General features: G+C 42.4%; 1 protein-coding gene across 3 annotated transcripts in view; it reads right to left on the reverse strand.

The window, feature by feature from the left end:
• Window positions 1-14,220, reverse strand: part of LOC132815728 (tyrosine-protein phosphatase non-receptor type 3-like) — a 215,342-nt gene that overhangs the window by 190,937 nt on the left and 10,185 nt on the right. Inside the window, exon 1 of one of the 3 annotated variants that reach the window (XM_060824827.1) lies at window positions 7,005-7,139. The exons of the other annotated variants lie outside the window; for them this stretch is intronic. The gene's annotated coding sequence lies outside the window, so the exon portion shown is untranslated. Of the gene's footprint in view, window positions 1-7,004; window positions 7,140-14,220 lie in introns of those variants that run through there. 3 annotated transcript variants of the gene reach the window in all.

Here is a 14,220-nt window from a genome sequence, read left to right on the forward strand (position 1 = left end):
TCCTTGGACAGTACCTTCCAAACCCATGATCACTTCCACTTATAAGGACAAGAGCCAAAGATATACAAGGATGCCATGACCTTCAAGTTAACCTTGAAACCACTGATGATCTAGACTTGAAAATAAATTACCATTTCTTCAATTCTGCTGGGTCAAAATCCTCCAACTCCCTCCCTAATGATTTTGTGGTGCACCCATAACAAACAGACTACAGCAGTTCAAAAAGACAGCTTACCACAACCTTCTCAAAGACAAGTTTAGTTTAGATAAATGCAAGGTTTTGCATTTTAGTGGGTCAAACCAGGGCAGGACTTACAGACTCAATGGTAGGGCCTTGAGAACTGTTATAGGATAAAGAGATCTAAGGGTACAGGTTCTTAGCTCTTTGAAAATGGAGTCACAGGTAGACAGGGTGGTAAATGCTTGCCTTCGTTGGTGCAGGAGTTAGGAGGTCATGTTACACTTCTAAAAGACATTGGTGAGGTCACATTTGGAGTACTGCTTCCAATTCTGGTCACCCGAATACAGAAGAATATTATTAAATTAGAAAGAGGCCAGAAAACATTTACTAGGATGCTACCTGGTCTTATAGATTTGAGCTTACGAGGTTGGATAGACTGGGACTTTTTTCTCTGGAGCAGAGAAGATTAATGGGTGACCTTATGCAGATAGAGTCATAGAGATGTACAGCATGGAAGCAGACCCTTCGGTCCAACCCGTCCATGCCAACCAGATATCCCAACCCTATCTAGTCCAACCTGCCAGCACCTAGCCCATATCCCTCCAACCCTTCCTTTTCATATATCCATCCAAATGCCTTTTAAATGTTGCAATTGTACCAGCCTCCATCACTTCCTCTGGCAGCTCATTCCATATATGTACCACCCTCTGCGTGAAAAAGTTGCCCCTTAGGTCTCCTTCATATATTTCCCCTCTCACCCTAAACCTATGCCTTCTAGTTCTGGACTCCCCGATCTCAGGGAAAAGACTTTGCCTATTTACCCTATCCATGCCCCTCATAATTTTGTAAACCTCTATAAGGTCACCCCTCAGCCTCCGACGCTCCAGGGAAAACAGCCCCAGCCTGTTCACCTCTCCCTATAGCTCAAATCCTCCAACCCTGGCAACATCCTTGTAAATATTTTCTAAACCCTTTCAAGTTTCATAACCTCTTTTCCAATCTATAAAATCATGACAGATGTAGATAAGTTAGGTAGCTGACATAGTAGGGGAATCTAAAAGTCGAGGGCACAGGTTTAAGGTGAGAGGGGAGAAGATACAAAAGGGTCCAGAGGGGCAATTCTTTTCACACAGAGGGTGATGAGTGTGTGGAACGGGCTGCCAGCGGTAATGGTGGAAGTGATACGAATTTGCCCTTTAAAGAAACACTTACACAGTTACATGGATGGGATAAGTATGGATGGATATGGATCAAATGCAGGAAAATGGGATGAATTTAATAGTGAAAACTGGACAGCATGGGCAAATTGGGCTAAAAGGCTTGTTTCCATGCTGCAGACCTCCATGACTCTATAACTAAAAGACACAATAAATGTTTAACCATTCATGGGATTTGGGCTCTCACCAAGTCAGAGATATTAGAACATCTTCACACTGGGAAAACATTTGGGAAGAACTACATTAACTTTTATCACAGAAAGCAGTGGCCCTTGTACCCTCAGATAACCCGACTGCGTGTCTTCATCAGTCTAGAAACCATTGTTCACTACTCTGCCTTTCAGCCAATTTAAAATTCAAGCATGCACAATTCGTACGTGTTTTAATTTTACTAGCATGCCAATTTTAGGGTACTATATCAAATATTGTTTGGAAATCCATTAACACCACATGCTCCTATTGACCCTTCTCCAGCTGATCAAAATACTCAACCAAATTATATCTAACCACCTCTCATGCACGTGGACTTCAGCAACATTTCCTTCCTTGATAAAGAGTGATGCAATGTACTCATTTAGTAACTCAGCCATGCCTTCTGCCTTCATATGTGGGTCTCCTTTTCAGATTCTAACCAACTCCGACGTTATTTATACGATTCACCTGCACTAGGTGAGTTGGCCAGAATTGAGCGTCACTTGCCTTCAGTTACTAAAACTAGCCTGCTTTTTGACTTTACTACCAGTGCTTGGATCAAAATGCTAAAATAAGTCTGCTTCTGGCAGGATCACGAGCTACATTTGCAAAGGTGGGACTGTATTCTGGGGCAAGATTTAAATCGTTACATGGACATGACAGTGAGCTGGGCTTTTCCGAAGTCCTTTTTTTCAGAAGAAACAAAGACTGATGCCCTGTTCTTGCTGTTTTTCCAATCTGTTTCCAATATTGAAACAATTCTCTTGTGTTTCTTGTTATCCAGGGATTGTGCAAACAGGCTAACATAATTTCCACGAGTTGAAACTATGAATTGACAGTGTGACAATCATCAAGGTCAGAAGTGGGGATGATCAATGATTGTGCAATGTTCAGCACCATTAATGACTCCTCAGATGCTGAAGCAGCTCACATCGAAATGCAGCAGCACCTGGACAAGGTTCAGGCTGGGTTGAAAAGTGGCAAGTAACATTTGCATCACACAACTGCCAGATAATGACCATCTCACCAATGCCTCTTGACATTGAAGGGCATTACTGTCACTGAGTCCTCCACAAACAACATCCTGGGTTTACCATTGACCAGAAACTTAACTGGGAGAGCCACATAAGTAACAATGGCTACAATAGCAGATCAGAGGCTAGGTATCCTGTAGCGTGTAACTCTCCACCTAAATCTGCACAGCCTGTCCACCACACTGAAGGCACCAGCTGGGAGTGTGATGGAGTACAGTTATTTCTGGTACAACTCACGTTTTGTCAACGCAAATTAGCTATAATGCGATTAACGGAACAGTGGATGTTATTTGGATTATGCAAACTTTCTACTGCACAGGTACAGCGATTTTCTATAGTGCTATTTTCTATAGCTCGAGGTTGCACAGGAATGCAACCATTGTGTTATATCAGAAATACCTGTACTCCCTATTTGCCTGGATGAGAGCAGCTCCAACAACACTAAAGGAACTTGACAGCTAACAGGACAAAGCAGCATGTTTGACAGGCACCACATCCACAACATCCATTCCTTCCACCATCAACCCTCAGTAGCAGCTTTGTGCACCATATACAAACCACACTGATAGTCACCAAGGCTCCTTACACAATACCTTCCAAATCCATAACCACTTCCATCTAGAAGGACGTGTAGCAGATATATGGGAACACCACCACCTGCAAGTTCCTCTACATGCATCTCCCTGTCCTGACTTGTAAATAAATTACCATCTTTTGATGGTACAGGATCAAAATCCTGGAATTCCCTCCCTAACAGCATTGTGGGTCTACCTAGAGCACATGGATTGCAGTAATTCAAGAGAATAACTCACCCCACTAGTTTCATCAAGTAACGAGTCTGACTAGCAGCCTGAAGCAGCAGCAGTGCTCCGAAAGCTTGTACTTACAAATAAGCCTGTTGGACGATGACCTGGTATTGTGCATTTTTTAACCATTAGTTGGAACATTGAGTATTGGTGTTGGGATATCATGTTGCAGCTGCACAGGACGTGGGCAGAGTGGAAAGTAGGAGGCTTTTTCCCAGGTTGGAGGGGTCAATTACTAGGGTATACAGGTCCAAGGTGGGGTGATGCTGGGGATTTAGAACAGATACCAGCTGCAAATGTGTTGCTGGTCAAAGCATCCCCTCCCCCCACCTTGTCTCAGTCGGTTCCCTCAACTCAGCACCGCCCTCCTAACCTGCAATCCTCTTCCTGACCTCTCCGCCCCCACCCCACTCCGGCCTATCACCCTCACCTTGACCTCCTTCCACCTATCCCACCTCCATCGCCCCTCCCCCTAGTCCCTCCTCCCTACCTTTTATCTCAGCCGGCTTGGCTCTCTCTCTCTTATTCCTGATGAAGGGCTTATGCTCGAAACGTCGAATTCTCTATTCCTGAGATGCTGCCTAACCTGCTGTGCTTTGACCAGCAACACATTTGCAGCTGTGATCTCCAGCATCTGCAGACCTCATTTTTTACTCGTACATTTAGAACAGATACACAGGTGGCTGGAGCATGCTACCTGAGGTGGTTGTGGAAGCAGACACAATAGCAGCATTTGAGAAGCACCTGGGCGAATGCATGAATAGAAAGGGAATAGCGGGATATGGATCCACTGTGAGAAGAGAGTTTTGGTATGGTAGGTGAAATGTGTCGGCGCAGATTTGCAGGACCAAAGACTTAGTCCTGTGCTGTATTAAACTTTGACACTGGTGAGGTCACTTTTAGAATACTGCGTACAATTCTGGTTGCCATTCTATGGGAAGAATGTTGTTAAACTTGAGCTTTACAAGGATGATGCCAGGGACTGGAAAGTATGAGTTATGGGGGAGATGGAATTTTTCCCCTGAAGCACAGAGACCGAGGGATGACATTATGGAGGTTTCTAAAATCATGAGGGACACTAATAGGGTGAATAGACAAGGTCTTATTCATAGGGTTGGGGGTTCAAAACCAGAAGGCATAAATCTAAGGTAAAAGGGGAAAGATTTAAAAGGGACCTGAGAGGCAGCTTTTTCATGCAGAGAGTGATGGATGTATGGAACAAGCTGCAAGAGAGAGTGGTGGAGGCTGGCACAATTATCACATTTCAAAGGCTGGAATAGTACATAAATAGGAAGGGTTTAGAAGGATATGGGCCTGGGTCTAGGGACTAGGTCAGATTGAGATGTCTGGTTGCCATGGACAAAGTTAGAACAAAGGGTCTGTTTCTGTGCTGTGGTAATAGTCAAATCTGAAAAAGAGATGGAAAAGCATACTATTTGAAGTTTATTGTGCCAGTATACTGCACCTTTCTCTATGAAGTATGCTCCATTCCCTTCTCCCTCTGTGCAGGCAACCACACCAACCTATTGGCAGGATGGGAGTTAGGTGTGCACAGGATTAGAGAATTGGGACAGTTACAATGGCAGTAAACATTTGAAAAGCCTTCATCCTGGATACCATCTTCATAGAGTGTGTCATAAAATTGCTCCCCTTAGCTGCAAGAGTGAAACAATTTCCACTGCCAGAGTTCCAATTCTGGGTAATCACCAATGCAGAATATTATGACTTCCTTTATCTGTACAGGTTGTTCTGCGATAGCACGTGAATTCAGTATAATGCGACTGCCAAACTGGGGATACTGTTTCTAATGCACAAACTTTTAAAGCGTGTATTGGTTTTAACGTGATTCCAATCCTATTAGTTTAAAATGGTGCTGTTGTTATGCAATTTTTTAAAAAAAAGACAGGGCTGCATGAGAACGGAACTACTGTGTTAGAGCACAACTGACTGTAAACACAAAGTAGTCTGAGAAACTTGACTCAAAACAAAACAAAACAAAAACAAAATAGTAAAATAGTGGAGAAACAACCACAGACATTTATATACATAAACATGGAAGTTTACAACCAACCAGATTCCTAAATAGCAAACGAGATGAATTACTGGTTTGGAGGCTTAAAGGACCAGAACCACATCAGAATTGTTATAACTACCAGAAACAGAAAGTGGGACTTGATTCAACATTTTATCCAAAAAGACAGCACCTCAACAAATGCTGCACAGGACAACTTAAACATGATTTCTGATTAATGGCAGGTGTGTTAGTTAGTAAATTTGCTTCTACATTTGTTTACACATTTGCCTGTGGTTCAAAACAGAATTTTTAAAAATATATATAGTATTTTAGGATGTCCTGAGGTTGAAATATTTTCTTCTGTATTTTACAATTTTGTTTTGAGTCAGCTTTCTCAGACTACTGGGCACGTACATATAATAGTAAAGCATAGGGACAGGCCCTTCAGCACACCATGTCTGTGCCAATGATGAGGCCAGCTGTCTGCATACGGTTCACATCCCTCTATGCCTGCTTATTCATCTTTCTAAACATCACATAAACATTGCTAGCATATCTGCTTCTACCACCTCCCCTAGCAGTGTGTTTCAGACACCTACCACTGTCTAAATAAAAAAAAACTTGCCTCGCACATCTCCTTTAAATATCCCCGCCCCCCCCCGCCCACTCACTTTAAATCCAGGCCTCTCAATATTTGACATTTCCAGCCTGCAAGGAAAAAAGACAAACTATCCACCCTATCCATGCCCCCTCTCAAGTTTATATACTTCCAGCAGGTTACCTCTCAGCCTCCCACACCCACGTCGATTCTCCTTCTCCTTGGATGCTGCCTGACCTGTTGCGCTTTTCCAGCAACACATTTTCAGCTCTGATCTCCAGCATCTGCAGTCCTCACTTTCTCCTCCCACACTAGCAAAACAGTTCAATAAACCCAACTTCTCCTGGTAGTTATTACACTTTAATCTAGGCAACATCATGATAAACCTCTTTTGTAACCTCTCCAAAGCCTGTACATCCTTCCAGCTGAGCACTGGCCAGAATGAGTGATTGACGTTTCGACAACTGAAAAATGCACGCATAGCATTTGAGGAGATTTTGAGGAAAAATTGAGGTCTATTTTTAAAACTGATCTCAAAAATAAATATAATGTAGTCAAGGTCATGCTGCCACATGGAATAATAGGATACAAGTTTGATCCACAGTTGCCCACATGCTGAATTTCTTATGTCACAAGAGCTATGCTGAGTGTTAGCCAGATACAACAGCATTGGAATGAATGAATAAAGGGGAAAAACAAGTTATATGGGCACTATACAGAATTGCCTAGCAACTGAGACATGGAGACAGAACAATGAGAAGGCTTATTTTCTGAAAAGTAAAACAGATCTATTCTTAAGATTTATATTTAATGTGTCTTTCGAATAAAGAAAGTTTTAATTTCACACACAGTCAGGAGTAATTTAAAACAAAGTTTTTGTTTGTAACTGTTTATCATGCTTTCCAAAGGGATCATGCAGCTGTCATAAGTGGAAAAAAATGCTTACATGGTAACACTCTTACCTCAAATTCAACATTCTAGGTTCAAGTCCAACTTATCAAGAAACAAGGGAGTGTAGTACTGAGGGAGTGTTGCACTTTGGAACTAGTCTCTGATCAAAAAGATCTTAAGTAATTGCTTGTTCCACTCGCGGCTGATGTTCTAAAAAAACACCCAAAGTAAACAACTTGGAATTTATTTCACACATTTGGGTAAAGGATATGTAATATACTATTTAAAGCATAATACTGATCATGCAGGAGAAATATATATTGCAAACCAATAGCTCAATTTAAACAAATGGTTTGCTGAATTAAAAGCAAAACAACAAAGAAAAGTGATCTCTGCAATTTTGCCCGAAACGTCGATTTTCCTGCTCCTCGGATGCTGCCTGACCTGCTGTGTTTTTCTAGCACCACTCTAATCTAGACTAAGAAAATATACATCCAAATTAATGAGGATATAGACCACTAAAAACATTTTTTAAAAATTCAGCACAATGATAAAGGTCAAATTTGATAAGAGTTTGAAACTATAAACGATGGAACGGAATCAGAGAACGAAATAGAATAGTTTGGGAATGACTTCTTCCTGCAAGTATGCACTGAGATGACAAGGAACTTTCCCACTCTAAAGAGGTAAACAAAGTAAAATGGACAATGTTTGGCATAAGACAGCTGCTGGAGATTAGAGTAAAAAGTGAGGTCTGCAGATGCTGGAGATCAGAGCTGAAAATGTGTTGCTGGTTAAAGCACAGCAGGTCAGGCAGCATCCAAGGAACAGGAAATTCGACGTTTCGGGCCAGAGCCCTTCATCAGGAATAGATTTTCCTGCTCGGATGCTGCCTGATCTGCTGTACCTTTCCAGCACCACTCTAATCTAAACTCTAGTTTCCAGCATCTGCAGGCCTTGTTTTTACCCCGTATATTTTCTTATCCTCATCCTTGTAAATTCTGTTCCCTATCTCAGCTGGAGATTAGAGTCAGGGTTAGTGTGGTGCTGGAAAAGCACAGCAGGTCAGGCAGCATCTGAGGAGCAGGACAATCGACATTTCGGGCCAGAGCCCTTCATCTAATTTCAACATTTGACATAAGTTAAATGCAAGTCACAAAACGGCAAGAAAGACTCTGAACAAATTACCAGATACAGATGGTACTTATTCAAGATTACCGAAATAGATTAGGTTCCCTGCAGTGTGGAAACAGGCCCTTCAGCCCAACAAGTCCACACCGACCCTCCGAAGAGCAACCCACCCAGACCCAATCTCCTACATTTGCCCATGGTGTTATGTACATGAGTAATTTAGCATGGCCAGTTCATTTAACCTGCACATCTTTCGACTGTGGGAGGAAACCAGAACACCCGGAGGAAACCCACGCAGACACGGGGAGAATGTGCAAACTCCACACAAACAGTTGCCAGTGGCTGGAATTGAACCCGGGTCCCTGGTGCTGTGAGGTAGCAATGCTAACCTCTGAGCCACCGTGCCACCCACACTCAGCCACTGGAGCAGACTGGAGATTTGTAAGGACTTGATAACTATGGACATATGGGATCTACCAATGAACTGGAAATAAACAGAATAAAGTGTCTATATTCATAAGAAAATGTCAGATTAGTATTATCTCTATGCCATGTACAATAAAAATTAATCAAAAGCACAAATAACTCAATTAACCATAACCAACATAGATTTAGAAGCACAAATCATGTCTGAGCAATGTACTTGACTTATTTGAGGTAATAATATCCCACTTGGAACAGTATAGTACATAGTCTTTTTAAGCCTTCTGGAAGATATTTGACAAAGTAATGCATAGAGAGTCTTCAGCAAAAGCTCTGGGAAATCAGGAAAAATTAGGAGAATAGATATGAAGTAGCCAAAAGCTTGTTAGAGGAGTTACATTACTCAAGAATATTTGCTTCTGCCCAAATGTATTGTTTCAAATGAAAGAGACATGTTTTGAACAGTTTATCCTACACTCATCAGAACAGGTGCAAGAATGCTAAATTTCAATTGGGAACAAGAATTTATACTGAAATAAAAACAAAATGCTGCATATGCTGGTAATCTGAAACAAAAATGGAAATGCTGGAGAAACTCAGCAGGTCTGGTAGCATCTGTGGAGAGAGAATCAGAATTAAGGTTTCAAGTCTGATATGATTCTTTTCCAGAGCTTCTTCAAAACAATGTACACTGCATGAGAGAAAAGTACGGCTAGATCAAGCTAATTTTGACTGGTCACAGTATTGCCATGGAGAATCTATCTGGTACTAATATTACCAATAACTTTCTTTTTAGGTTCAAAAAAGGCACAGTATCTAAAAATATTCTTTTTGTTTGTGGAAGTCAAGTCCCTGTCTATGAATATATAGAACAGCTAGCAAGCATAAGTGAGCCACATTGTGGGACTAGCTGATAATCTTAAACTGCTCGAGTATGATTCTTAGCATAGTCAGAAAGTTAAGCAAATTAATTAAATGTGTGGGGTTTGGAAATACAGGTGGGTGCTGACAGCAGTTGATATATTTCAGAAGTAGTGATGTATAGAGAAGCCAGTTAGATGCAGTCAAGCCTGAAACCCTAGAAGTGTTTGAACCAAATTGAATGCTGCTTTATGGTGAATGGAAGGAAAAGATCAAGAAGCTGGACTTAAAAGTGCTGTTACAAGTGTCTTGAGCGAGGGGACACAGCCTTCCACAACAGGTGGAAAAACAAATTGTAAAGGAGTAGGTGAGGACCCCATCTGAATGAATAGTAAGGAATACAATTGTGCAGTCGCAAAAAAAAAGAGGTGGGGGGGGGCGGGGGAGAGAAAGGACATATTTTGGGAAGGAGACGAAGATGGAGAGAGAGGTGGGGGGGGGGGGGGGGGGGGGGGGGGGAAGAAGCGTGGCGGGAAAAGCGTGGGGGAAGAGGGAGGCCAGTGGGTGGGAGAGAGGGGGGCGAAAGATGGGAAAGAGAGAGCCAGGGCGGGCAAGCGCAGAGGGAGACAGAGGGAGACAGAGGGAGACAGAGGGAGACAGAGGGAGACAGAGGGAGACAGAGGGAGACAGAGGGAGACAGAGGGAAAGAGAAAAAGACCGCGAAAGAGAAAAAGAGACAGACAGACAGAGCGCAAACCAGAGAGACAGAGTGACAGGGAGGGGGAGCGGGCGAGAGAGAGAGGGAGGAAGAGAGCGAGAGATGAAGGAAGATAGCGAGAAGAAGATCGTGAGAGAGAACGGAAGGGAGGGAGAGGCAGAGGCAGAGGGAGAGGCAGAGGGAGAGGCAGAGAACGGAAGGAAGGGAGAGAGAGAGAGAGAGAGAGAGAAAACGGAAGGAAGGGAGAGAGAAAGGAAGGAAGGGAGAGAGAGAATGGAAGGAAGGGAGAGAGAGAATGGAAAGAAGGGAGAGAGAGAGAATGGAAGGAAGGGAGAGAGAGAGAATGGAAGGAAGGGAGGAAGAAAGAGAGAACAGAAGGGTGGAAGGAAGAGAGAGAGAACGGAAGGGTGGAAGAGAGAGAATGGAATGAAGGAAGTGAGAGAGAGAACAGAAGGAAGAAAAAGAGAGAGAACGGAAGGGAGCCAGACCTCAGTGATGGGCAAGTTGTTGGAGGGAATCCTGAGGGACAGGATGTGCACGTATTTGGAAAGGCAAGGACTGATTAGGGATAGTCAACATGGCTTTGTGCGTGAGAAATCATGTCTCACAAACTTGACTGAGTTTTTTGAAGTAACAAAGAGGATTGATGAGGGCAGAGAGGTAGACGCGATCTATATGGACTTCAGTAAGGCGGTCGACAAGGTTCCCCATGGGAGGCTGATTAGCAAGCTTAGATCTCATGAAATACAGGGAGAACTAGCCATTTGGATACAGAACTGGCTCAAAGGTAGAAGACAGAGGGTGGTGGTGGTGGAGGGTTGTTTTCCAGACTGGAGGCCTGTGACCAGTGGAGTGCCACAAGGATCGGTGCTAGGTCCTCTACTTTTTGTCATTTACATAAATGATTTGGATGCGAGCATAAGGGGTACAGTTAGTAAGTTTGCAGATGACACTAAAATTGGAGGTGTCATTGACAGCGAAGAGGGTTACCTCAGATTACAACAGGATCGGGACCAGATGGGCCAATGGCTGAGAAGAGGTAGATGGAGTTTAATTCAGATAAATGCAAGGTGCTGCTTTTTGGGAAATCAAATCTTAGCAGGACTTATCCACCTAATGGTAAGGTCCTAGGGAGTGCTGCTGATCAAAGAGACCTTGGAGTGCAGGTTCATAGCTCCTTGAAAGTGGAGTCGCAGATAGATAGGACAGTGAAGAAGGCGTTTGGTATGCTTTCCTTTATTGGTCAGAGTATTGAGTACAGGAGTTGGGAGGTCATGTTATGGCTGTACAGGACATTGGTTAGGTCACTGTTGGAATATTGTGTGCAGTTCTGGTCTCCTTCCTATTGGAAAGATGTTGTGAAACTTGAAAGGGTTCAGAAAAGATTTACAAGAATGTTGCCAGGGCCGGAGGATTTGAGCTATAGGGAGAGGCTGAACATGCTGGGGCTGTTTTCCCTGGAGCGTCCGAGGCTGAGGGGTGACCTTATAGAGGTTTACAAAAATTATGAGGGGCATGGATAGGGTAAATAGGCAAAGTCTTTTCCCTGGGGTGGGGGAGTCCAGAACTAGAGGGCATAGGTTTACGGTGAGAGGGGAAAGATATAAAAAAGACCTAAGGGACAACTTTTTCACGCAGAGGGTGGTATGTGTATGGAATGAGCTGCCAGAAGAAGTGGTGGAGGCTGGTACAACGGAAACATTTAAGAGGCACTTGGATGGGTATATGAATAGGAAGGGTTTGGAGGGATATGGGCCGCGTGCTGGCAGGTGGGACTAGATTGGATTGGGATATTTGGTTGGCATGGATGGGTTGGACCGAAGGGTCTGTTTCCATGCTGTACATCTCTATGACTCTATGAGAGAGAGAGAGAACAGAAGGAAGGAAGAAAGAAAGTGAAAAAGGAAGAAAAAGAGAGAGAGAAAGAGAGAGAGAGAGAGAAAGAGAGAGAGAGAGAGAGAGAGAGAGAAAGAAAGAGAGAGAGAGAGAGAGAGAGAGAGAAAGAAAAGATTCAGTGAACTCATTTCTGGGATGAGGGAATGTTCAGAACTTAGGACAAACTGTCACCTAACTGAAACAGAAATTCTTAAAGGATTTGGAAAGTGACTGCTTAAAGGACATTTTTCCTGATAGACAAGGCTAGAATAGTGGCTGTAATTTCAAAAGAAAAAGTCACCCATTTAGAACTATGATGAGTAGGAATCTCTTCACTAAACGGAAATAATCTGAAGACAGTTAGACAACTCGAGCCTGCTTTGCCATTTAGAAAGATAACGACTGATCCGACTGCGGTTTCAATTCCATTTTCCTGTCACCACCCAAAACACTACACTCCTTTGTCGACCAAAAATCCAGCCTAGCTGTAAATAAACGTAATGATTCAGTCTCCTCTGTTCTCTGGGGAAGAGAAATCTAAACACCAGTGACTTTCAGAGACAACAGACATCTCATTATCTACCTTGGAAGGGTTATGTCTTGTGCGTAAACAGTTTCTTCTGGCTATCTACTGTACTTTGTTTTATTCCTTCAGTTCCATTTCTCCTAAAAGGAAAACATCCATTTAGAATCTAGCTGCCAAGTCCCTCAGAACATTGTATTTCAAGAAGATCACCTCCCATTCTTGTAAATCGTAATGGTTAAATACCCAGCCTAATCTACTTTTAACCTAAGCTCTTTTTTCCAGGAATCAGTCAAATTGATCTCTCTGGGTTTTCGCCAACACAATTATACCCTTATTCAAATCAAACAATCAAAATTGCCCATAGTACTCCAGATATGATCTCATCAAGATCCTGTATAGCTGCAGTAAAATTTCCCCACTCTTACATTACATTCTTTTCAAAAACACAAGCATAACATTTATCTTTCTAATAATATGCAGTACCTGCACAATAATGTTTTTGTGATTCATGTACCAGAACACCCAAATCCCTTTCTAACCCAGTGTTCTGCAAGCTGTGCAATTAAATAGTATAATTCTTTTCCATTCCTCACACCAAAGTGGACAAATTTACATTTCGTCACATAATGCTGCCATATTTGTGCCCACTCACTTGTCTATTTTTATTTGCAGACACTACCTCCACTTGACAGCTTACTTCCAGTGTCTGTTAACGTACTTTTGGTCTCCAGAGCAAAGTCATTGTTATAGAATAGTGAAGACCACAACAATGTGGCACTCTATTTGCTACATCTTGTCAAACTGAGAAAAATCTCATGTCCACTTTCATTATTCATAGTTGCATGCTTTTCCTTACACCAAGAGCTCTTATTTCTTGCAGCAGATTATGACATGGTACCAACTTAAACACTATTTTTGGAATAGTAACGGTCTTTTCCCTAGGGTGGGGAAGTTCAAAAGTAAGGGACGTATGTTTTAAGGTGAGAGGAAAAAGATTTGTAAAGGACGAGGGGCAACATTTTTAAAAAATAGTGGAGGAAGAAGTAGAGGCGGGTATACAATGAAAATATTTAAAATCATTTGGACAGGTTCAAGAATAGGAAAGGTCTAGAGGGATATGGGTCAAATGGAGACAAATGGGAGTAGTTTGCTTTGGGAAACTTGTTTGGCATGAACATGTCGGACTGAAGGATCTGTTTCCACGCCGTATGACTATGACAGGTTTCCTTTGCTCCACTTTGGTTGTTATTTACTCAAAAAACATACAAGTAAATTAGTTAAACATGATTTGCCTTTCATAAAACTCTGCTGTCTACAATTATCCTGCTGCAACCTCCTTAAGAATGAATTCCAGTAATCTTCCAAGACAGATTTCATATTAGCTAGCCTATGGTTTTCCACTTTCTGGCTCCCTCCTTTCTTGAACAATTGTTTGATGTTATTCATTACTAAATTCACTAGGACCCTTCAAAAATTTAATGAACTTTGGAAAATTATAATCAATACCTCCACTACCTCTATAGCCATATTTTAGGATTGTAAGAAACAGGCCAAACAGTCATGGGGACTTGAGACATAAGTAGTTTCCCCAGTACCATTTTCTTGGCGACAATGACTGCTTTAAATTCCTCCCTTCTCTTTATCTTGTGATTGTGAAGCGTCTTTGGGAAGTTTTCCAAGTCGTCAGTGGTGAAGACTGACAAAATACCTGCTCAATGTCTCCGCCTTTTCCTGATTTTCCATCAACAATCTC

The sequence above is a fragment of the Hemiscyllium ocellatum genome, chromosome 5, assembly GCF_020745735.1.
Source record: "Hemiscyllium ocellatum isolate sHemOce1 chromosome 5, sHemOce1.pat.X.cur, whole genome shotgun sequence".
NCBI lineage: Eukaryota > Metazoa > Chordata > Chondrichthyes > Orectolobiformes > Hemiscylliidae > Hemiscyllium > Hemiscyllium ocellatum.